Source organism: Petaurus breviceps, unplaced genomic scaffold (genome assembly GCF_028583685.1).
Source record: "Petaurus breviceps papuanus isolate PSGF00001 unplaced genomic scaffold, PetGlider_PUasm1.0 175, whole genome shotgun sequence".
NCBI classification, from domain to species: Eukaryota; Metazoa; Chordata; class Mammalia; order Diprotodontia; family Petauridae; genus Petaurus; species Petaurus breviceps.
This window is the reverse complement of record NW_027185764.1, coordinates 59070798-59084554: the sequence shown is the minus strand read 5'-3', so window position 1 is coordinate 59084554 and position 13757 is coordinate 59070798.

The window sequence follows — 13757 nt, the reverse complement described above, 5'->3', positions numbered from 1 at the left end:
CCTTAATTGCATTGTAAGTAAGGAATAAGATTGAAGCAACTTAAACTGAACTTGGGCTAATTCATCAACCATGGTCTTATTTGTAACTTCATTATGAAGGACAGACATTTGTTAACCTGAATAAGGCCTGTCCTTTCCTGAGAGAACATTATGGGAGCTAGGAAGCTTGGACCATTGTTTCAAAAAAGGCAAGATGATACAAGTCACCCATAGTTGTCCTGATCTATCTCTTGACCCTGGATCCAGATGGCTCTGGGGGAGAAAGTGAGGCCGATGACTTTGCACAGTCCTTCCTTCCTTAAATCCAATTCACTAGCATGTCATGGCATCACCTTCCTGATATCATGGCGCTCTTCCAGAATGAAGGACAAACAACAGGAACTACAAAACTCAAACACAGTTGTCTAGGGAAGCCAACATAAAAAGAAACAGCAAATATGAAATGATGTTGTATTCTTGCCTTCTCATTGGGGAATGAAGGGGGGAAAAAGCCTCACAAAATACTTACTGAACACCTACACAGCCCATAGCTGTGCCAACAGGAGTATTGGGATGATGGAGTGGTATTAAACTTATTCCTGACTTCTACTCCATTTGGGAGAGACAGGACATATATTTGTCCAACAAGAGAACAAATCAAGTTTCCTATTGGTGACTATCACACCCAAATTTTTCTTATAATTTTTCCCACTCAGTTTTTCTTTCCCCTCATCATGTTTGGAAATTAAGAAAAAAAAGTTCTTTTTGCATAATTTCCCTTCCTCCACACCATACCCTTCACTTTTTTTGTTTCCTGAGATGGAAACTTTTCTGCAGAGGCTTTACTAAGTCTAATGAACTTGGTTTTTCCTAGACCAGGGATGGGGAACCTGCGGCTTGAAGGTCACATATGACCCTCTAGATCTTCATGTGTGGCCCTTTGACTGAATCCAAACTTCACAGAACTGCTGTTCTGCAAAGAGCCACACTTGAGAACCTAGAGGGCCACATGGTGCTTCCAGGCTTCAGTTTCACTACCCGTGTCCTAGACTAATGGAGGGTTAAATTGGGGGAAAGTCAGGGGCAGTCCCCTGAGAGGAAAGCAAGGAAGTCCAGAGAGATTTTTTTTTTAAAGCAATTGGGGTTAAGTAACTTGCTCAAGGTTACATGGCCAGTTATTTCTGGGTGTGGTGCTGAGTATCTGAGCCCAGATTTGATCCAGGTCATCCCGACACTAGAGCTGATGCTCTTACTTGCTGTGCTACCTGGTCACCCCCCAGAGAGATTTTATAAGCAGCATTCTCTCTTTAACCTTAATCCGACTTCTTTTCACATCAGTCTGTTTTTCCTCTGCTTCTACTGGGTTGGACAGAGTTATAACCCTATTACACAGCCAGCCTCAGAGAAATGAGTGATCAGTAGAGGTTTCAGAAGCTGCCTGGTCCTTCTCCCCTCTGGACTAACATGCTTAAGCATATCTGATGCTAGAAAGGAAAGGGAATTCTCCAGGCTGCCTTGAGGTTTAGAGCCAGAGGGCCTGGCTTTAGCTTTGCCTCTCCTCTTTACAAACTCTGTGACATAATGCTCCATCTCCTGACTTGGGGCATTTTCACTGGCTATCTCTCTCTCCTGCCTGGAATGCTCTCCCTCCTCATTTCTGCCTCCTGGCTTCCTTCATGTCCCAACCAAGATCCCACCTTCTCCAGGAAGTCTTTCCTGATCCCCCTTCCCTCTCTGATTGCTGTTGTTTAATTTAGTCATTTCAGTCATGTCTGACTCTTCATGACCTCGTGTGGGGTTTTCTTGGTAAAAATACTGGAGTGGTTTACCATTTTCTCCTCTAGCTCATTTTACAGATGAGGAAACTGAGGTGAACAAAAGTCAAATGACTTATCCAGGGTCAAGCAATTAGTAAGTGTCTGAGGTCGGATTTGAACTCAGGTCTTCCTGACCCCAGACCCAGCGCTCTCTCCACTAATCCCTCTAGGAGCCTCTCCTTCTGGAATTATTTCCAATTCATCTTGTATATATTTTGTTTGTACACAGTGGTTTGCATGTTGTCTCCTCCATTAAACTATAAGCTTCTTGAGAGCAGGCTCTGTCTTTATCTTTCTTTGTATCTCCAGTGCTTTGCATAGTTCACAGTAGAGGCTTAATAAATGCTTGTTGATTTGTTGACTTGTGACCTTTGGACAGGAACTCTAACCCCTCTAGGCCTCAGTTTCCTCATCCAAAAATTAAAGAGATTTAATAACATGACTTTAAAGGTTTCTTCTAGCTTTAAATCTATTTTCTTAAATTTAAACATATGTAAAGGTGGCACAATGGATAAAGTGCTGGGCCTGGAGTCAAGAAGACCTGAGTTCAAGTTTGACCTCAGACACTTACTAGCTGTGTGACCTTGGGCAAGTCACTTAGTCTCTGTTTGCCTTAATCCACTGTGGAAGGAAATGGCAAACCACTCCAGTATCCTTGCCAAGAAAACCCTATGGACAGTACTGGTGGGCCATGGTACATGGGGTCACAAACAACTGAATATGACTAAACAACAGAATAACAACTTTTAAAGTTGTATGAAGAGACATCTTTTCCTTCTTCATCCCTCTCTCTTTCACACACATATCCCAACTGCAGTCATGATTCAAGTACTCCAAACTGCAGTAACAGATATACTGGGAGATGTGCATTCCACTTATCTTCACCACTGAATCTGGGTAACTCAACAAGGCTGAAGAATCTCCAAAAGATCAAAATAAGTTGCTAATAGTGGCAGCCGACCAAGATTCATAATCACATTCCCCTAAAAAAAATTCAGAGTGAAGAGAGTGCTGACTGAGGACCCTTGGAAGGCATTTCAATAGGAACGATTCTATCCCCCTAGCCTCAAGGTCTCATCTGTTGAAATTCTTTGCCTCTGATTCAGATCAAGGACTGGTTTGGAAAAGAACAAAGGAGAAGAAATATGAGGGATGGCTCAAAAGAAGAGGACTGGCCCAAACAAATGCTGTCTGTCTTGGAAAAAAATTTTCCCAATTCAAGTGACATGAGTTCAGACCTCCATCGCATCCATTGGTGTTTTCCCAACATCCTATGACAGTGAATGCTAATACCTGTAATTCCTTCTATCTTCCTTTCAAAAGGTTACTTTGGAAGTTCACTAAAAAATTTTCTATACTGAAGGTATTGCAGGGTACTACATAAGGTATTTCATAAGACATGGGCCTTACTTTTAAACAGCCAACATCTAAGAGATTTGACATGTATGCAAATAACTAAACATAAAGGCAAGAACATGGGAATTCATAACAAGAAGAGTTCATTTCTGAATAAAGCAGTCAGGGAAGACTTCAGAGCTGGTAGCGATTAGTGGAAGGAAGACGTGCCCTTCAAGCATAAGTAAAGTCTCATACATGAGAAACCACTAGATTTGTTTGAGGAAGGGACCGTAAAAAGTCCCATTTGACTGGAACATGGGGTATCTGTACAACAGCGGTGAGCAATAAAACAGGAAAGACAGGTTGGGGCTACATTGTGCAGGACCTTGAATGTCAGGGAAAGGAGTTTGGATTTTGTCCTGTAGGCAATGGAAGATCACTGAAGGTTGTTTTTTAGGAATATTCACCTAGTTCAAAGATTCTTAACCTTTCTTTGTCTCCTGGACCGCTCCAGTAGCCTGGTGAAGCCTATGGACTCCTCTGAATCATGGTTTGATGCCTATATTCATAATTGAAGGAAATGCCAAATTCCAGTTGAAAGTTAATGAAGATAAATTTATAATTTCTCCATTCAAGTCTATGGAACCCTGGAAATCTATCCATGGACTTTCTGCGAACCCCAGGTTAAGACCCCCTAATATAGTAGAAACATGCCACTAGGCTGGAAGAAATTAAAGATAGGTGGACAAGTTAGAAGAAATAGAGATTTAGAGTTGAAATGGGGCTTTAGAGATCATCCAACTCCTGCCTTTTACAGATAAAGAAACTGAGAACCAACATAGGTAGTAAATATCAGAGCCAGGATTTGAACCCTTGAACTACAAATCCAGAGCTCTTTATAATATACCATACTGCTGGCATCCAGACTATTGCAATAGCGTAGGCAAGATGTGAGAGACATTGCAGAGGAAGAACAGAAAAGTCTTGATTGATTATAAATGTGAAATCTGAGGAAGAGAAGGAAATTGAAATTGAGGGAATGGTAATATCACGGACAAAAAGAGGGAAGTCAGAAGAGCTGGTGGGATATTCGGAAGGGAGACAAAAAGACGACCGATTTTAAGACTGGAAAGAACTTTAGCAATTATCTAACTTAACCCTCTCATTTTACACATGAGAAAATTGAGGTCCTGCGAGGTAAAGTGATTTTCGTAAGGTCATACAGTTAATAAATGTCAGAGATGGAATTCCATGTTTTGGGTTTTTTTTTTTTGACACATTCTAAACCCATTCTTTTTAAGGGACAGACATGGAATTAGGGAGACTCATCTTCCTGAGTTAGGGCAAGTGAAGTCTGTCTGCCTCAGTTTCCTCATCTATAAAAATGAGTTGGAGAAGGAAATAGCAAACCACTCCAGTATCTTTGCCAAGAGCTGTATGACCCTAAACAAGTCACTTAACCTCTGTTTGCCTCGGTTTCCTCATCTGTATAAATGAGTTGGGGAAGGAAATGGAAAACCACTCTTTACCAAGAAAACCCCAAATGGGGTCAAGAAGAGTCAGATATGACTGAACGACAACAATAACAACTTTCTTGTTAACACTATGCAGTGCTGGCTTTCCTGGCTTTAGGCATATTGAATCCGGGAAAAGCAAAGCAGAGAAATTTAGAGCCTAGATACTGTGTGTAAGCAAATATATGATCCTCAGTTTCATTGTCCAAAAAGTAAACATAAGACTATTTATATCAACTTACATGAGCCTATAAAAAAACTGAACTTGACTAATTTATAGAATATTATTTGTAATTCTATTATGAAGTATTAATAAGTCCTTACTTATTAATAAGGGCAGGTAGGTGGTTCAGTGGATAAAGTGCCAGGTCTGGAGTCAGGCAAACCTGAGTTCAAATCTGGCCTCAGACTCTTCCTAGCTATGTGACCCTGGGCAAGTCACTTAACTGTGTTTGCCTCAGTTTCCTCATCTGTAAAATGAGCTGGAGAAGGAAATGGCAAACCACTCCAGTATCTTTGCCAAGAAAACCCTAAATAGGGTCACAGAGAGTAGGGCATGATTAAATATTGATTAAGGAAAGTCATTTATTGGCAGATTTGCATTTCAACCATCATAGCATAAGTGAGGATGATGATAGGCTAGGGGCTAGAGAACAGGAGAAGCTGAAGAATGAAGGCCAAAGCCTCTTAGCTTCAACAGAGGGTCCCTAACCAAGAAGAAATAAGGAGTAGACTGCCAAAAACAGAAATGAAAGTCACCAAATATAAGCCAGAGAGCATTGAAGGGCTGCAAGCTAGAGCTGGGCAAGCAGCTAGGACCCAGTGCTCAAAAAGGGGTCCGAAATCTAGGCAGAGACACTAGGCAGCGGCTCAGAGTCAGGCAGTCAGGAGAGCAGAAATACAACATTGAAATTCAAGTTAAGCCTGCTCTGACTGGAAACTGTGACATGCCCTGATACATCAGAAACCAAAGACCAACCTTACAGGCTGAGTTTAGGCCAGCTCTGCACAACAGCATGGTCTCCTCCAAGATCACTGGCCTCTGAGTTTTGTTTTTGTTTTTTTTTTTGCTTTTTGGAGGGGGGAAGGCAGGACAATTGGGGTTAAGTGACTTGCCCAAGGTTTTTGTGTTAAGTATCTGAGGTCGCATTTGAACTTAGGTCTGTTGCTCTATTTACTGTGCCACCTAGCTGCCCCAGGCCTCTATGAATTTATATGGGAAGCTGTACAGGCACTGATAAGAGCTATGCCTACCAGTCTGTATTCCAGGACCAGGAGAATCAAAACTGAGGAGATTAAGCCAAGTGTTACCTGTCATAAGATAATAGATTTAGAGCTGGAAGGGACCTAGGGACCATCTAGTCCAATACCTCATTTTATATGGGAGGAAACTGAGGCTCAAAGTGGTTATTTGTTCCAGGTCATCCAGATAGCAGAGTTAGGATTTAAAATAAATACCAAAGTGAAAATCAAGCTTGGAATTATCTTCCTGAGTTCAAATCTGGCCTCAACCACTTACTAGCCATTTGACCCTGGGCAAGTCACTTAACTCTATTTGCCTCAGTTTCCTTATCTGTAAAATGAGCTGGAGAAGGAAATGGCAAACCCCTCTAGTGTCTCTGCCAAGAAAACCCTGAATGGGGTCACACAGAGTTAGACACAACTGAACAACCATTTCTGACTCCAGACAGAGTTCTATCCACTGTTTCTTGCCCTCCAGAACCAAAGAGCCAAGAGAAAAGTCCAGACAGAAGAGATCGAAATCAGGACACAGAAGACAGAGGCCCAGACAAAACTATAGATAAATGCCAGGGAGGAAGTCAGGAGAACAGAATCAGAGGCCACAGAGCCCAAAAACTCAGGCAAGCGTTTTTTAGGAGCAGGCATTTTCTTAGAATCTTTCTACTATAGTAGAAGTTACCCTGACCTTGGCATTAGAAAGTCTGGTCTGCAGTGTCTGCTCTGCTACCTACCTATTGTGTGAACATAGAAAAGTCTCTTAAACCCTTTGTCCCTCTGCTTCTTCATCTGTAAAATGGGTGGTGTGGGGGAAGGAATTGCACTGAATTCTTGTGGTCAGAAAAGCCCTTTGTGAACTGCTAAGTACCATATTTCTGATAGCTGTGCCAGCTTGTCAATACCTGCCTGGTCCTGACATGCTACAAGAGAAAGTGTTGCAGACTGAATATCAAAGTGTCAGATTCCCTTCTGGAATTGTGCTGACAGATGCAGGAGAGAAGTACTATTTCTGAGCTAGTCACTTGGAGACTCCTGGGATTTTCTGCACCTGTCCTCAAGGGACACTGAGAAGAGGGCATATAGATGAACTCCCAAGAGATGAGTGCCTAGGAGCAAACATAGCTCCATGTTCACAAGGGGCAGGGAATATTAGATATTGTGTCACATGAAGTGTGACTGCAGTCACATGAAGTTCTGGCTGGGAGCAAAATTACAAAATAAGTAACTTTCTGTGTGTACCCTTTCCTCTTTGTACAGACCAGGGAAAGAAAGCCAAAGCTCTCAGACTGCCAACATTTCTGATTGTTGGAAAGTGACTAATAAATTCGCTCAGTCTAAGGTGTTCAGAACTTAATGTATTTTCTCTTAGGGGGACTTCCATTTTTAGTGGGCAGAGAAAGAGACCCCCTCATTAACACAAAAGAATAAGTTGCTAATGGTAGAATTTCTATGGGCATGATTTGGGGGGGGAGGAAGAAAGGTGTTTTTGACTGGATGACTCTGGGCACAGTCCTGGGTGGTTTTTCCTAGTAGTAATAAGTAACCTGTCCCTTTAAACTTATGAGCCAACCTCTCCTCTCCCTCTCCCTCCATCCCCATCTCTTGCTCTCTCCTTCCCCCTTTCTTGATCTATTCACCTTCCTCTCTCCCCTTCTCTCTCTCTTTCCCTTCCCTCTTTTTTCTCTCTCCTTCCCATTCTTTTTTTTTCTCTCTCTCCCTCCCTCCTCCCCATCTCTTCCTCCTCCTCTTCCCTCTCCCCTTTTTTCCTCTCTGCTTCTGTCTACTTGTCCCTCAACACTCCCTCTCCTCTTTGTTTTATCACTGACATGAGGAAAGAATTAGGTGGGGGAGCGGGGTGTCTCTTAAATTAGAAAACCTGATCACTGGGAAGATAACAGTTGGACTTTGGTCCCCTGAGAATAAATTGCTGCATGCTTAACCCAGATGAACACCTTCAAGCTCTTCCCTCCAGCTGACCTCTTTCTACAAACTCCAAGTGCCTTTCTCTTATGGCTCTTAGGGATTAGAGGAAAACTTTCTGGCCTCAAGCAAAGGAGTAACCTTATATTTAAGGGATTCATCCAGAGTTGCCTGATTAAAACAGTTACTACAATTAACCAAGTAACACAAAGGTTACACAAAGCACCAGCTCCTGGACTATTATAACTCAAATTTACACTGGCAGACTCCTCCTGTCAAGGTTCTAGAGGTGACCCTCCAGGACTGGGTTTCTGGTATTATCCAGAGCTCCCATAGTCTCCCATCAATGATCAGGCAGAATTTGTTGGGTTTTAGAAAAGATTGTTTACTACTAAGACAGTGCTTAGAAACAGTTGTACAAAACACTCCCCTCCACCCACCAAAAAGGCACATTCTCTTAAAAGTAGACACAAAGTCCAAGGGAAGAATAAGCCTGCTCTTGGAGTAAGGCACACACGTGCAGGCCATGTGGGACCAAAGAACAAACTCACAATTACTAGTTACTGAATGTGCCTTCTGGAGGCCCTAGCCAGGGCTCCTCAAGCCGCCCCCTCCCTCAGGGAGCTCTCTATCTTTCAGGGTCTAGGTTTGCCCTGGTATGTTCTTTTTCTGCTCTCATTTCGATGCTTTGTCCCCAACTTGTCCCTTTTCTCCAGTAAAATCTTGAAGTGGCCTGCCACCTGACCACCTGACTTTGTTGAACTTTCTCCAGGTAGAAAGTTTCCCAAGTGTGATTAACTTGTTTGAAATAGCCTCTGGTGCTGCCTTCTTAATCCAATGTAAAGATTTCATAGTTCATAAAGGGATTACAAGACACAAACCACCGTGTTTACATATTTAAAACTTCCTCCAGATGATTGGCTCTGTGACTACCTCCCGGAGGAGTCGGAGTCTGTAGTGATTATGCTTATAATAAGAAGGGGGAGGGGAGAGGGAGAAGGTCATGCCCATTGTTATCTAATGGACTCTGTTTGGAGGGAGGGGAAGAATTCCTTCCATCCTGGGATACCTCAAAACAGCTGACTGAATTTCCTAGCAATAAATCAAGTTTGCTATAGTTTCCTTTCCTTCTCTGGGCATCTTCTCTCTTAAGTTCCTGAGGTCAGATCACATTCTGAGAGGTTTTTCCTGGGGAGGCGAGGTGGCGCAGTGAATAGAGCACCTTGTTCAGACCCAGGATTTCATCAATGTTAGGGTCTCCCGGTGTGGAGATTCCCTTTATCAATGCAGATCTGCAATTACCTATCATTGGAGACTTGCTAAGAGCTTAAGAGACTGGTCCACTGTCTCAGAGGTGTCAGAATGCAAGTCTCTCCTCAGACTCATTCTCTGAACTAGGAAATGGCCTGTTCTTAGCCTAAGGGAAATGCTTTACAAAAACCTATCTGGTACCAGTACATAGATGAAGTATTGTGGGGAACCCTTTGGTCCCCATGTAATCTCTTCAATTTGCATTCATCACAACTGATTTTTTGACTTCAGAAAACAGAAGCCTGGTTATATAAAAGGCCCAATGAAGGTGAATCCTGGTACCCCACTAAAAGCAGAACTGGCTTGGAAAGTGCCCACACAGCACCCTGGCTTGTAAGAAATCTCCAAGGGCTCTGAAAGCACTCAAGTCTCATGATGTCTCTATTACATAAAGTATTATTTCAAAGGTCAAATGACTTGCTCTGTTATAACTCAGCAATTCACTAGCAATACCAGAAATAGAACCCTCTCAATTGCAGCCTGGACACAAACAGGCCTGAGTGAGAAATGCTGCAAACCACAGAAAACTGGGAAGAAATGCTGTTTGGGTGCTTTCCCCTAAACTAGTCTGCCCCCTCACTTTTCCCACCTCCTCACTCCCTTTCACTTTGCCCCAGGAATCAGGAGCTGGCCTAGAACCTTAGCCCTTTGTAACCCCTGCTCCTTATAAGATTACAGAATTTTATTCAGAACTTACAGGATCACAGAATTTTTACATGAATCAATACAGAACCAAAACTACTAAGTGGTTGATGCTAGCTAATCTGATTTCCTTCTTTGGATTTGTCATAGAAACCATCACCAGAGAATGAGACAGAGCTGCCTGATCTAGAGTATAGATGCAGACAACTCCCTAAGTTACCCTGGAACTATAGGGAGGAGACTGATGGATACTTGCTGCATCCAACCCTCCCTCCTCCACCAATTTCCCTTCCCCCCAAGATTCCTGGAGCATTAGTGGATTTAGCCTCTGAGGAAGCCTCCCAGGGACTGGATAAATAAAGTATTCAGAAGAACTAGAGATTTAAGAAGAGATCAGGGAAAGATAGAGGGCAATAACTATCATTTTTTAACACATCCCAGGGCCTCAATTTGTATTATTTCTCATTTTAAGACCTTGAAATAGTCACTATCCCCTCTCAATCACCAACTCACACTATTTCACAACCCGTTTACACTGGCAAAGGGAGGGTTGTTATAAACCAGACTCTAGAGAACATGGTGGCATTTTTCTTTAACCTGGCACAATGAATTATTAGCTGGAATTCTGAGCCAAGGCCATGAAAGTGAAATTTAACAGGGATGATAAATATCAGGGTAAAAAGTCAATTGTGCAAAATTGGGATGGTATAGGCCTAACTTGGAAAGAGTTAAAGGGGAAAAGAAAGACATAGGTTTTTGCAGCCGCCAAAAATTTCCCAGATTGTGCCCAATGTCTTGGGTCTATTTACTTTCCCTCAGCAAAATGTCTGATTCATCTTCTTCCAAAGAGGCTGGTTCTGAGCTAAATTGGCCATTCAAAAAGACACCAATAAACTAAGCAAAAAAAGTGTTCATAATAATTAAAACCATAAAACATTACCCCTCTCAAGAATATTTGTATTTTAACTATAGACACTGCCTTAACCTGAATAAATGAATGAAAAAGCATTTATTCAAACTAGCCGTGTGACTTTGGGCAAGTCGCTTAACTCCAATTGCCCTCCAAAAAGCAAAAAATAAAAAAGCATTTGTTCAGCTCTTATCATGTGTCCAGCACTATTCTAAGCCTGGGAAGACAAATACAAAGACAATCCTTTACTCTAAGGAGCTTATATATTCTGAGAGAGGGAGGGAACTCACAAAGGGGAATGATGATCAGGAAAGGGCCAGAGCATAGTTTCCAAGTACAGTATAAGGCCAAACCCATCCCTTCAGCTAAAACTAATATAGTCAGATCTCCTAATTATGATTTTTTAATTTTTATTTAATTAATTAATTATTCCTAATTAATAGAGAGGGTTGTGGGAAGGAAAGTGGGAGATGAGAAGGGGGGAGGAGGCGATGTGAATGCCTCTGACATTGGTGTAGGGCTATGGATTAGCAACTATTATCTTTGTAATTTATAGTCTTACAGCCTATGGTGGGGGGGGGGGGGGGGCGGCATTAAGAAGTTAAATAACTTGCCTATAGCCATATATCGAGCATGTCTTTCTGGCTCTAGAACCAGTCTTTCCACTTTGCCAATGTTGCTTTTCCATAGGGTGGATCAGGGCATAAATAATTCCAAGAAGTATACAATGCATCAACCACTCATATTTCATTTTGTAGTCTATCTACTTTCCCAGTTCCACAGGTTTAGTATTAGGCAGGTTAGCCTTTCCTGAGCACATTGCAGCTAGGTAGCAAGAGAAGATGGTAACTAAATCCTTATCATAAAGCTTACAATTGCCCAGCTTCATGGAAGGGCGACTGTGTAGCTGGCAGCTTGATTGATGGTCAGTTAGTGTTTAAAATCCAGAGGAGGAGGAGAATTTCTAGCTCTCAATACTACAGTGCTAATGCAATGCTGTTTTCTTAAAAGCATAGGCTTCATTGTTTAAATATCCATTAGGAAGTAATAAAGAATTTAATCAATGAATATAAACTTTTATCTAAGGTTACTGCTTGAAGAAAAAAAATATCTAGCAATTCCAAAGTTTTCTACAACCATACAAACAATCAATTGATCAACAAGCATTTGCACTTGGGAGGTGGCTCTGTGGATAGAGCACCAGCCCTGGAGTCAGAAGGACCTCAGTTCAAATGTGTTCTCAGGTATTTACTAGCTGTGTGACCCTGGGCAATTAACCTCAATTGCCTAAAAATAAACAAACCAAAAAACACTAAGCATTTGTACCAGACATTGAAAGGGTATGATACTTTCCTAAAACATACCACCTGCTCTGGTGGTAACTTCAAAAAGAAGAAAGGCACTCTAAAAAATTTGCCTTTATAAACAAATTTTTGTCTTGACCTACTGAAAGTATGTTTGATCTTTGGGATTCCTTACTTCAGTGAGAAATGGGAAGAGTAGGCAGAAATCATTTGCAGCTATGTAAGTCACTTCTTGGAGTCAGGAAGAACTGAGTTCAAATCCAGCCTCAGCCACTTACTAGCTGTGTGTCCCTGGGCCTTAACCTCTTTTTCAGTTTCCTCACTTGTAAAATGGGGATAATAACAGCACCTGTCTCCCAAAGTTGTTATGAAGATAAAATTAGGCAATTTTTGCAAAATATCATGTTTATTATTAGCTGTTATTGTTATGATTATGTGTGTGATGGGGAACTGAACAATAAGGGCCCGGTCCTTGGAGCACATATGATAGCCTGGCACCTACCGACATGGAGGTTTGGTGAGCTGGTTTCTGTCCCTCTCCCTGGCAGCTGTCTCGTGAGGAGGAAGAAACCTTGGAAGCCTCCAGGTGCTGCTGCTGCAGATCCCTTATTTCCCCACTCCCAGCTGCCACATGGCCATAAATGCATGTTGACTGTGTTTCTTTGTCCCCGTTGTGTCCATTCTTTCCAGATCCTGAGTGCATGACCATTAGAGACAGATCTTATCAGTTTTTGGTATGCACTCCTTCCTCTGCTCAAATTCCCAAGGGGCAGCTAGGTGGAACAGTGAATAGAGCACTGACTGGAGTCAGGAGGACCTAGGTTCAAATCTGACCTCAAACACTGACACTTTACTAGCTGTGTGACCTTGGACAAGTCACTTAACCCCAATTGCCTTGCCTTCCCCCCTCCAAAAAAATGAAAACTCCCCAAGTTCACATTTAAGGAGGTGTAACAGCAAGCACCCTGGCTTCCCCAGGGTGTCTGCCAACACAGGTTCTTGGATCTGCTTTGTTAAAGGAAAGCAACTCAAAATGGGTTAACAAGCTTACTTTAATCAGTCAGACATATATCGTTTACCTTGTTCAGGGGAAAAAGGTCAGCACCCTGAACTTCAAAGCATACAGGCAGAATTATCAAGACAGAGACAGATCAAGTAGACAGATTTCCAAACTGTCCAACCATTACATCCATACCCAGTCAACATCTGGGTTTCAACATCTGGGTTTTTTCAAAGCCGGGGGACTCTCAACAATGGCTTCCCAAAATTCAGATCAAATCACAGAACACTTCTCAAAGTGAGTCCCAAAACAAAGTTACACATCAGGGCTTATATAGCCTTCTCCTGGCTCAGAGAATGTAACAACCTTATTGACTCACTGGCCAATCAAGAAGTATCTACTGAAAAACAAGCCTCCCTCCCCAGGCTTCAGGTGCATTTTAGCCTAGGGGCAGGGAAGATCTTCCAAATTTGCATTCCCATTACAGGAGGGTGGTCAGGCTAAGCCATCTCTTCATTTCCCACCTAGCTGCATTCCTTTGAATTTCTGCATCAACCTCCACACCAAGTACCTTCCTTTCACTTTCTCCCTTTGCAGCTTCTTTCTGTCTACTGTCTTTCCTATTAGACTATAAACTCTTTGAGGGCAGGAATTGTTTTTTGTTTTTTTTTTTCAAATTTGCATCCCCAATCCCTGGCACATAGCAGACCCTTACTAAATGTCTATTGACTGTCTGACAGAATCGAGTTATGACCTTGAACTTTAAAAAAGTCAGTCGAGCAA